Genomic DNA, 13,503 nt, shown 5'->3' with positions numbered 1-13,503 from the left:
CTCTGTCAAAAATAAATAAAACATTAAAACATATTTAAGAAAAAAAATAGTATAACAGAGGTGCCTGGGAGGCTCAGTCGATTGGGCATCCGACTTCCGCTCAGGTCATGATCTCATGGCTCATGAGTTTGAGCCCCACGTCGGACTCTGTGCTGACAGCTCAGAGCTTGGAGCCTGCTTCGAATTCAGCGTCTCCCTCTTTCTCTGCTTGTCCTCTGCTCTCTCTCTCTCTCTCACTCAAAAATAAACATTAAAAAAATAGTATAACATATGGAGATGTGTTGAATCACTATGTTGTATACCTGAAATTAATGTAACATTGTGTGCTAACTATACTCAAAATTTAAAAATCTTTAAAAAAATAAAATTTATCATCAAAAAAGAAAGAAAAGAGAAGGCTCAAATATTAGGAAGGTGTCATATCATACAAAGCTTTTCAGCCTGTGTGAAAGCATTTGGAATTTACTCAAATCCTAATTGGAAGATATTTAAGAGTTTTAAGCAAGAAAGTATCTTGAATGGATTTAAAAAAAATTTTTTATTTATTTTTGAGAGAGAGAAAGAGAGCTGGGAGGGGCAGAGAGAGAGGGGGAGACACAGAATCCGAAGCAGGCTCCAGGCTCCGAGCTGTCAGCACAGAGCCTGACACGGGGCTCAAACCCACAAACCATGAGACTATGACCTGAGCTGAAGTCAGGCACTTAACTGACTGAGCCACCCAGGCTGTCCTGAATGGCTTTATGTCAAAAAAAGATATTGTATTGGTTACAGTGCAAAGAAAGATGTGGGAGAGACCAACTAAGAAGCAACTGTAAGAGGCCAGAGGAGATATGACGTTCTGATGAAGACAGGATGCTAACAGTGGCGACTGTTTCCATTTAGACTGTAAGGTTGCAGCAGTAATAGAGAAAACAGCTGTCATTGACATGTAAGTAAGAAGGAGAAGTGAGAAGATCCTAGACCTGCTTAATTTTACTTACATTGAGTATGCTAAAGAGCTACAGGTAGAAGAAGAATAGAAAACAAAAATATGGCTGGCCAGAGAATAGTTAACATAGATTGGGAAAAAGAAAAGAAAAAGGTTGAGAAAATTTAAAGAGAGGGATGAAAGAATGATATTAAGTACCGTGTCCCTCCTTCTCTCTCTCTCTCTCTCTCTCTCTCTCACACACACACACACACATACACACACACACACACACACACACACTCACAAATCTCTCTCACCTCTCTTATATGCACACACAGGATAAGCCAAAAAAATTCATTAAGATTTTTTTAATATTTTATCATATTTTTTATATGGTTTTGAGAAGTTTAAGTCAAGTCTTAAATTGACTGACGTTTTTAATGAAAACCTGTACTGGGACTGGAAAGTTTAGGCAAGTCATTTTTATTCAGTAATACATAGGATCGAGCATTTGATTCAATATGATTTTCAAGGGAAAGAAGATGGTCTAGGACAATACTCAGATTTTTTATTTAAATAATTGCAAAAACTGTACTATCTTTTGTTGAGAAAAATATGAAAATATTTGATAAGTTCTCTATCTGCCTCTCACTGTCTACACTTTATCTTCTTTGTATATCATTTTTGTGGTCTATATTAGAAAACTGATAACCATAGATTTGGTCCAGTGCATTTCTGTACAGTATCATCTCACGGTGACATCACTTTATTTTTCTTTTTTACTTAACCACCAAAGTACTTTCCACTGTATGACATCAGATGAATTTGAGGATTTCTGTACAAGATTATAATAGTCTCTTTGATTACAGTGCTATTTTTTTTCACATCCTTTATTTAAACAGCTTTTTCCTCTTTTTAAAGGCACAATCTTCATTTGTTATCTTCTAATCAGTTACCTAGCTTCGCTAAATTTCAGTGACACTTTCATCACTCATTTACATTCTTATGTTAAATTTCAAATTCATTCTTTGGATAATAAGAACTCAGTGCATTGGTATAGATGATCATTATTTTTCTGTTCCTTTTTTTCTTTCATTTCTTTTTCTTCTTTCTTTCCACAAAATCTACTGAGTGTCTGCTTTGTACTAGACATTTTCTAATCACTAGTATTATAAAAATGAACAAAGCTTGTTTGCATAAATCAGCATCCTAGTCAGAAGAGAAGAGATTGAAAGAAAATAAACATGAAGAGAATACATGAATATATGTGCTATTCAGATAAATAAAATAGAGTGATATCACAGTGACTTGGAAGCTACTTTAGATTGCTTGGAAGGTGATATTTAAGGTGATAATAGAGTAATAGACCATAGAAACTCCTGTGAGGGTCACAAGGGAGAGCATTCCAGGCAGAGGAGATAAATATGAGAAAGGTCTAAGGCAAGGATGATCGTAGATTTTACAAAGAAGAGAAAAGGAACCAATATAACAGAATGCTAATAAGCAGGGGAGGGATGGTTGATCTCTAACCCAGGGTCATCATACAGAGAGCTTTGTGTGCTAGGGTCAGGGGTTTTAGTATTTACCCAATTGGGATGGCACATCGTGAGAAGGCTTTGAGCAAATGAATGGCATAATCTGGTTACTCTTTTATGAAATCCATTTGCTGGCCTTTTGGAAGATAACTGGAGCATGGACATGTGGAGAGGAATAGATTTTAATTTGGAGAGAAGTAAGAGGTTATTAAGTCTTGGATTAGAATATGGTGGAGATTAAGACAGTGAGCCAAAAAAAAAAAAAAAGAGAGTAAGCCAATCTGAGAAATATTTAGAGGAACAATTGATAAGACTCATTAGAGGGAACGTGGTAGGTTGAGTAAAAGAGGAAAGAAGGATAATCTCTAGATTCTCAGCTTGTACAATGGAGGGATTTTTCTTTTTCTTTTTCTTTTTCTTTTTCTTTTTTTGTGTAAAAATGTAGAAGGCTAGCTTTAGGAAACATTTTTTTTCTTGAAAAATTAGGAGTTGAGGTTTTTTGTGTATTTGCTTCAAGTTTATTTGTTTATTTATTTATTTATTTATTTAGAGAGACATAGAGAGAATGCATGCAAGTGGAGGAGGAGCAAGAGAGGGAGAGAGAGAATCCCAAACTGACTCTGAGCTGTCAGAGTGAAGCCCCATTCGAGAGTCGATCTCACAATCTGTGAGATCATGACCTAGGCCAAGATCAGGAGTTAGATGCTTACCTGACTGAGCCACCCAGGTGTCCCAGGAGTTGTCTTTTGCTGTTTGGGCCAAGTAAATTTTGAGATGGCTCTTAGACATCCACGTAGAATTTTTAAATGACAGTTGGATAATCTACCACTCTGAAGCGTAGGAAAAGTCTAGGACAGTGATGATGGTTTTGAAAATTATAGAGATGCAAAATAAAGTTTTTGAGAGTAGATATAGTCAGTAACCTGGTCACCTAGCAGAGAGTGAGTGGAAATAAGGAGGCACCAAGGAAGATCCTAGAACACACCTAGGCTTTAGATATCTAGAGGAGGCACAGAAGCCTGGGGAGATAGAGGCTAATGAAGTAAGTGAAAATCCTCAGTAGGAGGACAATGTGTTTCTGTTGTGAAATCTGAAGAAATGGTATTTCAAAGAAAAGTTATCTTTCAATAGTTGATTGCTGCTGATAGATCAAATAACATAAAAACACAAGTGTAAGCATCAGCGCATACCTCATGGGACATTAATGATGTTCTAAATAGTTTGTCTTGTATGTTTATGGGAAAACTATTCAGCATTTCCTCATCTGTATACTAAGTACCTTTTTTCCTTGACTCAAGATCTCTTCCATTGGTGCTTTCATTAATTATTTTTGTTGTTGTTGTTGTTTATTAATATCAGCTACAAAATACTCCTCAATATAGCTCAGGGTAGTAATAATCCCTCCTAAGTTCTCCCATTTCTTTACTTTGTACTCCTAGGCAAGTTAACAAAAATGAAGAAAAGCTGGTAGGATTGACAAGTCAACACAGGGTTGTTTTCTGCTTTTACTTCATAGAAAACATAGCATTAGGATCACACAATTTGGAGTCAGACCGAATCAGGATTAAATCCCATTTCTGACACTTATTGTGAGCCCTGGGGTCAAACTACTATACCTCTCAAAGATAACATCCTCAAATGTGAGACAGGGTCAACAAAATCTACCTCATAGGGCACATGTGAAGATAAAATGATGTAATAAATGCCTAAGTGCTTAGCACAGTGCCTGGCACATGGTTAAGTGCTTCATAAATGTCCACTACCACCAATAAAAATGATGACTGCAATTTCAAAACTGGCTTGATAAAGGTGACGGAGAATGGGAATCAGAGCAGAAAAGCATTATGGAAGGTGGAATAATGTGGGCAAATATAAGGGGATCAGAGGATAGGAATCCATTTTGACTGGAACAGAGGTTACTCAAAGAGCAGACTTTAGAAATCCTATTTAGTTCTACCTTTCGTTTCTTAGTGAAACCGCAGAAGAGGCACGGGCTTACCTGAAACCTTCAGAACAAAACTCCTGGTAAAACTAATTTTTTGTGGGATTAAAGAATGCCTACTTAGTAATGAGCCCCTCCCTGAATTGTCTGTGTCATATTTACAGATCCGCTGCAGCTCTCAGAATTCTCTCACAATGTGTCCCACATGCAGTTTTAATTTAGCTCTTTCTTTTCTCCTCCTTTTCCTCTCACGTTGTCTAAGTGCTAATAATAATAATTCAATTTAATAACATCCATCCTCACAGAGTACTCAAGCCCATCCAGTCCTCAAGGACACCTAACCCTTCCCGGGCTCACCTCTCAGCTTCTTTATCACACTTGAAGCACATCATAAACTACATCTTCCCCAGACCTTGTCATAAAGGGTGAGGCCGACATTGCAGGAATGAAGTCAGGGAAGCACAACCTTGAACTGTTTTATCTCCTCTCCTCCCTGCCCTTCTCTCCCCACCCCCCACCGCCCCCCACCACTTTGCCTTTCCCTCTTCTCTTTGACCAGGACTTTTCCTTAGCAGCCAGAGAGAGAAAAAAAAACTTTAAAGTCTCATTCCCGAAGGGGCTTCCTGGAATGGTTCACTTTCTGTTTGGCAATTGAAGCCCAATCTAATATGAATGATACTCAGCATTGATAGCTGCCTCAACAGTCATTAATTTGCTAATAGAAATTGCTTTTTGATGATGCAGGTCAGGATGATGGCCTCCAGTTTGTGGATAAAGAAACTGAAACATGAAATGTTAAATGTCTTCTACACAGTGACAGCGCTGAGAATAATTCAGGGAAAGGACCCACTTATCTGGCATTCAGCTTTCTAAAAACTTTAGTTTCTTGGAATATAGTAAAAGTAAAAGTTGAATATAATATTTATAAACAGCCAAAATAATTATAATAAAATGTGCTTGGAAACACTCCTGCACTTGATTCACATAATTGTGCTGGTTTATTTATTCTTGGTTGACACACATATACAGTATTGTATATTCTGCTTCCCAGTACATTAAAAAAAAAAAAAAACTGACAGATAAACATTGTTTTAACTAATAGCTGAAAATAGAGGGACATTATTATTGTTAAATCTTTATCATTTCAGTCCTATTTTTGGCCACATCATGGGCAAGAAACCTAAGCTTATGAGAGGCTATATCATGTAAACAAGGTCATACAGTAGGTTAAAGGAAGAAACAGAATGTACCTTCTGTGTATGTAACTCCTTACTCTATGTGTCTGAAAAAACAAGGATAGTATCTACCACATGGCACTGCTTTGAGATCATGCATGAATGTATAATAAAAAACTTTAGAAATGTAAATAGAAAAGATCTTAGTTTTGCAGAAATCACTAGGAAGGGAGTACAATGTAGGATGTGATTAGCGCCTTAATTAGGATTAATTGACAGTCAGTGGGAGATTGGCCTCCCACTGGACAGAGACTGGACAGAGAACTGTGTGCTAATGCAGGTGGAGTCCCTAACCACCACATAATGCTAAAGCCTTTGCTCTGAGAGGACATATTTTCCTTAATTCTTTTTTTTTTAAACCAGGGTCCAATCTGGAATACTAGCTTATAGGCATTAGATGGTATAAGGCTCCTTGTCGCCATCGTTTGGCATACTTCTGCCTACTGATGGATGCACACTAGCCAGTCTAGGACCACACATAAACATGATCCAGGGATTTGGAAGAGGTACACCAGGTGGGTGTCAAACTGGGAAATAGCTACTGAAGTGTTTGGTACTTTCACATTTTCTTCTCTCAATTGCACTCTCTGTGTATTAGAGTTTTCTACCTCCAGAGATCTTAAGCTATTTGACTTTCTACCATTATACCCTATATTGACAACATATATGACAACTTTTGCTGAAAACATACCTTTCCTCGTTGAAAAGAAACTGGTCATAATTCACTTTTAAGAGCAGGGAGCAAAAATATCCATATATCTTGTAGTGGGTACTGAGGTACTGTGGTACATGGATCAGATTTCTCATTTCCTTTAGGGGGTAAAGCAGTCCTTCTTTCTGGTCATGGGAATGTTGGTAGCTGACAGCTCTCAGATTAATTCCTCTGTGGAAATCACCTTTTCCAGAAGAGGTAGGTCATCTTGACCATGGCCATACCCCTGTTCAAGAGCATCCCACATCAATGAACTGTCCATGTGAGTGTATATAACCCTGGCTCCCTTGTTCACTATGGGAGAATTCTGCAAGGCAATTCTGGGTCAAGAGATCTCATAGAATTGTCCTAATGCCTTGTTGTGTATGCATCAAAGTTAACTTTATCCTCTACCCAGTTTATCATCTTTTAATCTCTCATATGAGTGGTCCCTCAAAGACTAGAATTAAAATGCATTCAAGTATGGGGTTTGCTTTTCTTGCCTGGCAGACTCGATTCATCACATATATTTCAGAATTTTCTTCCCACATTGTTTTCATACAACAACGAGGGACTGTATCCTGCATAACACTGTATTTGACCAAGGGAGTCTTTTTACAACAGAGAAAGTACGGCAGTATACACATGATCATGGGTGGGATATGCTGGTTTTATCATTTTCCATACCACCCAGAAGATGCCACACCAATGGAACAAGTTGCTCCTGAGGCAACTTGGTGAAAATACCCTGTGAGGAAGAAGTGCCATCTTCCAGGACACATCAAAGATCCCAGTAGGTGGTATCATGTGTCTGGGATCCAAGAAGTGGAAGTAGGAAGGGCCCAGTTACTATCAGTTTCAGTGACTCCCTTGAGAACTTTGTGACAGCCCAAATTTGGTGCTCTGTAAGATTACAGAAAGGGGAGTCTTCCAACTGGAGAAAATAAATGAATGCCATTAAACTTTAAGCTGTAGCTTCCTCCCATCACTTCTATTTCATTGTTCCAAGAGACTGGCAGGAAGGCAAGGCAAGGGTGATCAGGAAGAGAGAGGATACTATTATACTATGCAGGCGGTTAAGAATGTGTTGAATACCCAGGTCATTCACATGGGAACTTCTTGGTGTCACTTAACTCAATGTCGATTGAGTTGTAGTCTTAAGACTACAATAATAGGAGCTCTAGTTCGTCCTACTAAACTTTATCTTCTAATTCCACAGGAATAGAGGCCCATCAGAATCCTGGAGGACCTTATTATAGGAAGTGTATCTGAGTGTAACAAGGGGTTAATTAGGGTAAATTATAGTGGATGCTGTGGTGTGCTGCCCAGATCCCTAGCCTTTAAGACAGAGGCACTCATTTCTGCAGCTGCTGGAATTGTAGGCTTTTTACAGTCCTTAACTTAGTTGCTCTCCTAGAATTTCTCTTTGCTGAAGAAAACCACCTCATGCAAAGGCACACGGTCTGCTCGGAGACATATCTAGTGATGGGTTCATGTACATTACTCACAACTGTGTCTCCTGAAAACACTTCCCAGTAAATTTGATGCATGCCAATCCTTGCCTCAGAGTTTCTTTCTAGAGGATACCAACCTCAACAAAGTTACATATCTATCTATCCAGGGAGACTTCAATGAAAACAAAACAAAACAAGCAGAAAGCAATACCTTTGCCCCCCAAATGGAAGTTCCAACATAGGAAGAGTTTTCCAGGTATCTCTAATATCCTAACGGAAAAATATTTGGGGAATATGGATACTTTCGGAAGGAAATTAAATCATCCTTATGCTTTGTTATTCCAAGTGTAACACAAGAACTAGCAGCATGAACATTACGTGGGAGTTTGTTAGAAATGCAAACTTTCCAACCACGTCCCAGACTTACTAAATCTCAACATGCATTTTACAAAATCCTCAGATGGTTTACGTGCATATTAACTTTTCAGGAGACCTTCTCCAGAATAGTGTTCTTTAAATGTTTTTAATTACATAGTCTTATTATTTAAAAAAATGAGCATGCGCCAATACTATTTATAATATTATATATAATAACATAGCATTTATTATTATCTATTTACCACTTATATGTGATAATATATAAAATAGATATAATATCTACTATTTATAATGGTATTTTATACAATGACACTAATGTGTCCTAAGCATTTTAAAAATTGCAAATATAGAGGTAACAAGAATAAAGCAAAAATAGGGAGGGCAGTTTTCATAGTTGACTCCCACTCCTAGTAGATCATCAGAGTAACTCCACCATGGATGTGTGTGTTCTACGTTGGAGACTGCTGCTCTATAGGCAGACATACCTCAATCCTGTGCATTAGTTAGGGACTTATGAGAGCCATTAATGTGAATCTCGGGATAAGGAAAAATCAGGGATTGCTTTCTCTGTGGCCTGGGAGTGGAAAGAAAATTGGAGTGATTTAAATTGGCATAGAGCGGTAACATCAACTAAAAATGCCACAATTTGCAATAGCCTGCAGATTCAGGGGATAGGGGAACTTCTTTATTCTCCATTCTTTGTGATTCCAGTCCAGGATGTTCACCAAACTTGTCCATTTTTCACATGGAATGCTTGCTATTTGCAGGTATCTCATTGAATTTTCAGCAGCTGCTTAGCAGGTCATTTCATTTGTCAGGTAGATGAAGGTAATGAGAATTTATCAGCCCCCAGTTCAGATTCACAGCTGATCTGTCACCATGCATTTCTATAAATACTGCTCTTATTTACTCAGGATGCATTTCAAATTAGCAGGAGATTATACACACACATATTTTATGCACATATATATACATATATATTTTTTTTATACACACAAATACATTATATATCTAGAGAAGGGCTTGTACCTCCATTCCTAATTTTTCTGGCATGCCAAAATGAACCAATATAGTGAAGCTGTGAGTGCCTGAATTGACAACTTCAATGATAATTGCATTAATGCTGAGGCTCAGGAGGTTGGTATGGAATCGGTTCAGGACCCCTGGTGTGGGAGCTGAGCTCCATTGTTCTACAAAGAATAAAGCACCCTATAATTTCACTGAAAGCGGAAGGGCAGCAAAATGATATTGTTTAGAAACTGCTCAAAGTAATAGCCACTGTGTCAGCTGTCTTGTCAGCCTTTCTGTCAGCAATGGAATGTTGCATGAGAATGTTGTTCTCTCCAAATGTGAGACAGTTAAAATATTTGAGTGATTCAGGAACAGGGGGTCTAAGGAAGAAAAGCAAGAAGCTTTGTTTTCCAACAAAAGAAGTGATGAAGGAACTGATAACAGCAATACTCAAGATGGTTCAATATTCTGTGTGGTGGTCAGAAGATATTGTTCTGGAATGTCTGAAGTAGATGGCCAGTGACCAGTCACTGGTGAAATATTTCCTCAAATCAGGTGTTCATTCTGAACCCTATTAGGGGTATTTGGAGGGGAAAAAAAAAAAGTATTTCCATTCATGACAGTTCCTCAAGTTCACTCTCAGTCAGTCATCCTCAACTCCTTACACAGGCAGTTAATGAAATTACAAAAAGAAAGAATCCATGAGGAAAAACGAAAGAAAAGTTATTAGTCAAATGTCCCTTCAGGCCCGCTGGTTCTGATGACAGAAGCAAACTATGGTATCCAGGAGTTCAGCTACCACAGGGTAAAAGGGACCAAAATGTTCCACTCAGGATTGGCTCTGCATCCATTCTAAGTGCTGGAAGCTAGGACTATGTTGATATTGCCTTCCTTACAGAGAGATGAAAGAAAAATGATTCCCAAATTGCTTCAGGAATTATTCTTTTACTAACAGTTATAGGACTAAGAAGGTGGGAGAAAGAAACACCCTCTTGATGCTGAACTGAATTGAACTGACCTTTAGCTCTGTGAGTAGAATTGTCATATAGCCAACACTTCCGCAGAGCAAAACCACTGAAATACCTATTAAATACCTACTTTAGAGTTAGGGGATTAAGGTGTAAATTCACCCAAATAACCACAAACTTCTTGTCAGGGAAAGATTGTACAACACAAAATAGATCTTAAACAAACCAAAATTTCCACTCAAAATGAATATACAAATCAAAGTTTCAAAAACATTAAAAATTTGAACAGTAGGAATGTCAGCCAGCACAATTAATATTACAAAAATATTTATTCCAGGTTAAATTTTACTTTTTGGTAAAAACTTATGTTTTTAGTCTTATTAGTCTACCTTTAATATGATGATAATCAAAAGGTAATGATGACATTTATTTGCAAAAATTATGGAAGTCACAAATAGGAAGAAAATAAGATCAAAGGTATCAGGAAAAGAACCAATTCATAAGTTGGGAAATGAAAGCTTTAGTCATTTAAATAAAAATGTAACTGATGTAATAACTGTCTTCTACTAGACATAGTAGAAGAGAAAATCAGTAGTTTGGAAAATGGCACTGAGGACAACATTCAGCATGCAGGATAAGAGAAAAGGTTATGATAAATTATATGAAAGAGGAGTTAGGAGGAAATCTTTGTGGGGATAGGCAAGATTCTTAAACATGACACCAAATGCATATTCCATTAAAGAAAAAGTTAGAAAGTGGATTTTCTTACATTTCAAACTTTTGTTTTGATAAAAACAATGATAAGAGAATGACAAAACAAAGACGAAGAGAAGATACTTGCAATTCTCGTGTGCAAAGAGAACTCAGAATATATAAAGAGCTCTCAAACTTTGACAGTAAGAAAACAAACAACTCCAATAAAAACTAGGTTTGAACAGAACTTTCACCAAGGAGTATATAGGCAAGTGACCACATGAAAAGTTATCAACATCAACAGCTGTTAGAGAAATGTAAATACCACGGCATATCTATTAGAATGGCTTCAGTAAAAAGTACTGATAATTGCAAAAGCTGTAAAGGATGTAAAGAAACTGGCAACTGTCATATACAGCTGGTGGGAATGCAAAATAGTACAGGACTCTGGAAACCATTTGGAAGTTTCTTTAAAATTAAACATATTTTTTTCATGCTTAAAATTGCAATGCACTGTAGAAATTATATTCACAGTATAAGATCACAATTTAATAGCAAACTTTGTTTTCAAAGATAAAGAATTTTATTATTCTAGGCTCATGAACATCTTTATGATTCTAGTACCATGAACATCTGCATGTTAGTATCAGTTCCTGTCTTGCCCAAGTCCCACTTGGAAATGTGAATGGACCTAGATGGTTACATACAGAGTGTTGCATTATGGAAGAGGAACCCTGAGTTTTGGAACCTAAATCCTTTTCTTTTAATGGGATGCAGCAAAAGCAGATGTTGGAGTGAAATTTATACTATAAATTCTTGCATTAAGAAAAAAAGTTCAAATAAACTACATGATGTTATACCACAAAGAACTAGAAAAAGAATAAACTTAGCTGAAATTTAGTAGAGGAAAGATATAACAGAGAAAATCATAAATAAGTAAAACAGAGACCAGAATAAACAATAATGTAACATTGAAAGTAATGGTGTGTTTCCAAAAAAATAAGCAAAATTAGCAATACTTTAACTATATTAACTAAGAAAAAAAGAAAGAAGACTCAAAACCAAAATGAGAAATGGAAGAGACAACAATACATCAGATACCACAGAATACATAGTGTGATAACAGATTACTATGAACAACTATATACTAACAAATCATATAACTTAGAAAAAAAAAAACATAATTCCTAAAACGTACAAGTTACCAAGATTGAATCATGAATCTTGAATCCAAAAAATAGGAAATCTTCTTAGACCAATAGCAAAAATGAAAGTTGAATTAAGAATCAAAAATCCCCAGCATAGAAAAGCCAAGGACTACATAGTTTCATTGGTGAATTCCACCAAACATTTAAAAAAAAGTAATGACAATCTTTATCAAAATCTTATAAATATGGAAGAGAGGGAGCATATTCAGAATAATTCTCTGAAGCCAATATTATCCTGATATCAAAAACATTAAACATAAACTTACCATATGATCCCACTATCTATGCCACAGTATTTAACCTAGAGAAATAAAAACAGTACATGAATGTTTAGAGCAACATCATTCATAATCACCCAACCACTCAAATGTCCTTCAGGAAGTTAATGGATAAGCCAAATGTGGTATCATCATTAAAAAAGATAAAACTATTGATATATTTAACAGCTTGGACACATCTCAAAGTTACAAAATAAGCCAATCTCGAAAGGTTCATACTATATAATTCCATTTATATGACATTCTCAAATGGAAAAGACATTAGATAACAGAGAACAGAGCAATGACTACCAGGAGTTATAGACTTGGAGAAGACATGATAACAAAGGGATAACATGAGGGGACTTTTTGAAGTGATATAAGTATTCTGTATCCTGATTGTGGTGGTGGCTACATGAATCTACACATTGCTTAAAATCATAGAACACCAAAAGAAGTCAAATTTATAGTATGTTATTTTGAAAAAGGAAGTTTAACTATCAGCAAAGTTAATGAGATGGGTATGTATATGTGTATGTATGTGCAAATGGTAGATAAATTGTATGCATAGAAACCACTGACCAACTATTCAGTCACCAAAAAAAAAAAAAATGCTCAAGTAGGGAAAGAGATTCCAGTTTATTTATTCCATAAATAAATAAGACATGGAATACAATGTACAGCAAAGGGATTATAGTTAATAACACGTAACTTCATATGGGCATGGTGAATTTCATACGGTAACTAGATTTTTCATGGTGATCACTTTGTAATGCATATAAATTTTGAATCACTATGTTTTACACCTGAAACTAATATAATATTGTACATCAGCTACACTTCAATTTTAAAAAAGGCTCAGGGGCACCGGGGTGGCTGAGCATCCGACCCTCGATTTCGGCTCAGGTCATTCATTATCCCAGGGCTGTGGAATTGAGCCACATGTCCGGCTCTGTGGTGAGCATGAAGCCTACTTAAGATTCTCTCTCTCTCCCCCCCTCTGTCCCTCTCCCCCAATTGCACTCTCTCTCTCTAAAACAAAACCAAACAAAACAAAAAGTTAAAGTGAAAAAAAAAGTCTCAAAATGTTTCAAAGAATCAATATTATGCAAGTTACGTCCTTTGTCCAAAAGGTAACTTACCTATGAATAAACAGAAAGTGCGCTTTGGACAAAGCGTGTATTTGGATACTTACAAATGAATTCCTGGGGTGCCTGGGTG

Source organism: Panthera pardus, unplaced genomic scaffold (assembly GCF_024362965.1).
Source record: "Panthera pardus isolate Hobbes unplaced genomic scaffold, ASM2436296v1 HiC_scaffold_15, whole genome shotgun sequence".
Taxonomy (NCBI): domain Eukaryota; kingdom Metazoa; phylum Chordata; class Mammalia; order Carnivora; family Felidae; genus Panthera; species Panthera pardus.
This window is presented reverse-complemented; position numbering follows the sequence as displayed.